Source organism: Ptiloglossa arizonensis, unplaced genomic scaffold (genome assembly GCF_051014685.1).
Source record: "Ptiloglossa arizonensis isolate GNS036 unplaced genomic scaffold, iyPtiAriz1_principal scaffold0023, whole genome shotgun sequence".
Lineage (NCBI taxonomy): Eukaryota > Metazoa > Arthropoda > Insecta > Hymenoptera > Colletidae > Ptiloglossa > Ptiloglossa arizonensis.
The window spans coordinates 1,912,983-1,916,753 of record NW_027478393.1 but is presented as its reverse complement, the minus strand read 5'-3'; the positions used below and the strand labels follow the sequence as shown (position 1 = coordinate 1,916,753).

Sequence of the window (3,771 nt, the reverse complement as noted above, 5' to 3'; positions counted from 1 at the left end):
CCACATCGACGGGTCAAAAATTCGATTCGACGAACGTGGCCGAAGTCTTCAACGTTCGAAGATAAAGACCTCCCTCGATAGTGGTCGCGGTAAATTTGATGTGACATCGCGGGCAACGACGACCCCCGCTGGCCGACAAATCCCTGGGGCTGTGCGAACGACAACTATTAACAAATGCCACATTTCACGTGGTGGGGTGATTCATTTTTGTCCTCTATTAGTCTCTCGATTCGTGTTCCTTTCTCGACGTAAAAATCATTTCAGGCAACGTTGGGAGCGCGGTAAAATTCGATTCGGGCGAAAGACGAATATATGCGCGCGCAAACTTCAAAGTAATCGTAGGGAGCGGTGTTCACGGGCGGTCGTATTAAGTCGACGCGCGACGCCGCAACACTCTCGCGAGTCCGAACGATTACATATGGAGACGCGCAGGCAAATCGTTATTTTCGCACGTCCGCGACAATCGCCAACGAACTGCCCATCTTTCGCTCGTACGTAAGCATCTCCGTACACACCCGACTCTGAAACGTTTCCATTCTCTCCGGAAACGACGGCGGGGATTGGATAGCAACGCAAGCAGTATTAGGTTATGTGAACACGACCCTCAGCCAGGCGTGGTCCAGGAATTTTATCCGTGGACCGCAATGTGCGTTCGAAATGTCGATGTTCATGTGTCCTGCAGTTCACACGTTGACACGCAATTAGCTGCGTTCTTCATCGATCCACGAGCCAAGTGATCCACTGTTCAGGGTAATCGTTATGCAATTTTGCGTTTAAATTCTCTTTGGTTCTAGTTTTGAAAATCGATGCCCGCGCCTCCGACCAAACGTAGAAAGAAGGAGGCTTGGGCGTCGCCAAATTGACGACACAAAGTCCCGACTGACGGAACACGTCGAAAGTTCGCGCACATGAACGCGAATCATTCGACGGCCGGGTGCAAAGTACATTGAAAAACCATCATGAATCGTGGGATGTGGAACCGCGGGGATAATCCCGATCAAAGGAACCACAGTCCTCACCGATTGAGCTGACGAACGCACGTGGGAGCGTCCAGATTCGAAAAAGGACTCGCAGCCGGCTCGAATCGGTCTTTCGTCCCAACTTCAAACCGCATTCGACGCGGTGCATGGGTGTCCGACTCGCTATCCGAGCTTCACAGCCGGTCCTCCCGAAGTCTTCGGACGCACATCGACGCGATCGTCAGTGGTTACCCGGGGTCCTCGTGCAGAGGTTCCAATCAGCAGGACGTTTCGTTAGAAATCGACGAAAGTCAGGAGAAAGCGGGATGCGAGAGAAAACGCAAAGAACGTTGCGGAACAAAGTCCGACGGCGTCTCGTTCCTCCTCGGTTATACTCTCGGGCGCTTTTACTCGAGCCTGGCTTCGACGAGCGAGCACACGTGCAGTCAGCATCTTTCTTCACGACCGAGGCTTCACGGAAGAATAGACGGCGGGTGACAAATAGTCGTGCAACGACCGATCTCTCTTTCTTTTTTCCGTTCAATCGTTCTCGTTTCATTATTATTATTCTCGGGAACTACCCTCGAATTATTATATATCTTGCACAAAGTAATGGACGTTTCTCTTTATTTATTTATTTTGTGCGTATCAACACCTCGCTGTTGGGTTGTTGAATAGACAAAGTAATGGACGTATTTCTTTTTTATTTTTCCTCCTCGGATAGATAGAGAGACCGACGACTACCGCACCTCGCGCAAGCGTCCACCTACCGTTATCATCCCGTTTGTCGAGAGAATCTTTGGCTGCAGGGCTCTCTACGCTTTCACGCACGGCCAACGGTGACGGACGGGAGAAACGCAATAGCGCCCTCCTCGCGTAAGCCGCCTCGCGCTTTGGCAATTTGTATCTGTTTTTTATTTGGATAACCGTGTTTCTGTATTTATCCATGATCCTTTAGGTTCTCATTTATTCATATTTCTCGTTAATGATCCTTCCGCAGGTTCACCTACGGAAACCTTGTTACGACTTTTACTTCCTCTAAATGATCAAGTTTGGTCATCTTCCCGGAAACATCGGGAATGCCGAAACATTGCCGCGCACCAGTCCGAAGACCTCACTAAATCATTCAATCGGTAGTAGCGACGGGCGGTGTGTACAAAGGGCAGGGACGTAATCAACGCGAGCTTATGACTCGCGCTTACTGGGAATTAAAGTAACAAAAGGATCGATAGGCCGTGCTTTCGCAGTCTCTATGCGTACTGAACATCGAGATCAAGCCAGCTTTTGCCCTTTTGCTCTACGCGAGGTTTCTGTCCTCGCTGAGCTGGCCTTAGGACACCTGCGTTATTCTGTGACAGATGTACCGCCCCAGTCAAACTCCCCGCCTAGCAGTGTCCTCGAATCGGATCACGCGGGAGTATTGTTGGCGATCGGCCACGAATGCCTCACACCACTCTTACACGCTTGGCTCTAGAACACCGTGACAACCGGGTCGAAGACCTCGGTGCACGCGCTCCGCCCAACCGAGTAAGTAAAGAAACGATGAAAGTAGTGGTATTTCACCGGCGATGTTGCCATCTCCCACTTATGCTACACCCATCATGTCTCCTTACAATGCCAGACTAGAGTCAAGCTCAACAGGGTCTTCTTTCCCCGCTAATTTTTCCAAGCCCGTTCCCTTGGCAGTGGTTTCGCTAGAAAGTAGATAGGGACATTCGTCTAGTTGTGTTTTACGTGACTGTGCCTGCCGCGAGGGCTCAACAAACACGGCCCCCATGGACGTGGGATTGAAATAAGATCAATCAGCGCGTCGACGTGAAGTTGCTCCACATAGACTACCAATTTGATGCCAGAGTGCAAGCTCCAGTCACCCCTTTTGGTGTAGGCGAGACCTTTCTAAATCTCTACCGGCTCTGCAGGTCGGTACCCGAGCTGATAATGCAGCTCACCCATCGAGGTATTACCTCTAGCCCGCGATATAGGCTATACCACTGCCCCCGCGAGTCCAACCCATGGTCGGCAACAGTGGGGAATTTCTCCTCCTCTGTGGGCTGCGCCAGACCCCCGCGGTACCAGTTTAAACTACTGGTGGAGTTTTCGCACTTATTATGCTCCCCGTTGTGGGTCTTGCACCCCTCGGCACAGGTGGGCCAACTCGGATGCATGGTGGCGTCACTCACCAAAGGATTCGAGTCACAGACTATGTCGGTCGACATGGCTTCCCTCCTGTGCTTGGAAAGGGGAGAAAAGAAAAAGGAGTAGCTGGGAAAGGAAAGTTGGGGGGGGGGGGGGCAGGGGGCCTTGGGAAATAAAAGAAGAAGGAGGAGAAGAAGAAGAAGAAGAAAGAAGAAGAAGAAAAAGAATGAGACGTTGGGTACTTACCGCCTCTCCCGCATTCTTCTTTTGAAGACTTCCTCGGCGAATTTACACACGCACTCGTAACACTCAATACTGCTCAGCACACCGCTCACATCTGTCGGCCCATTTTCACTCACTTTCACACCAAACGTCTGCAGGTTTCTCAAATCCTCGTACAGTTCACACTCCGTTAGTATGTGCATCCAGTCTTCGCACGCCGCACCACATTCAGACCTGGCACTCTCTACCAACTCACGCTTGTGTAGAAAACCATTCATGCTACCATGTCCAGTTAGGAGGTAGCACATGTAAAACCCTGGCTCGAATTTAACACTCATACCCGCAAACCTCACATTTTTTATATAACCATACGTCACTCTTCCTCTTTCGCTTCTGTCCCATCTATTCTGCCATTTTTCATACACTCGATTTTCAATTTGCTTCATACAGTCAT

General features: G+C 50.5%; 1 non-coding gene across 1 annotated transcript; it reads right to left on the bottom strand.

Moving 5' to 3' along the window:
- Positions 1 to 598: 598 nt before the first annotated feature.
- LOC143154474 (5.8S ribosomal RNA) lies at positions 599 to 753 on the bottom strand. Its single transcript, XR_012994110.1, has one exon. It is a non-coding gene; the product is annotated as a 5.8S ribosomal RNA (ribosomal RNA).
- Between the last annotated feature and the right edge of the window lie 3,018 nt (positions 754 to 3,771).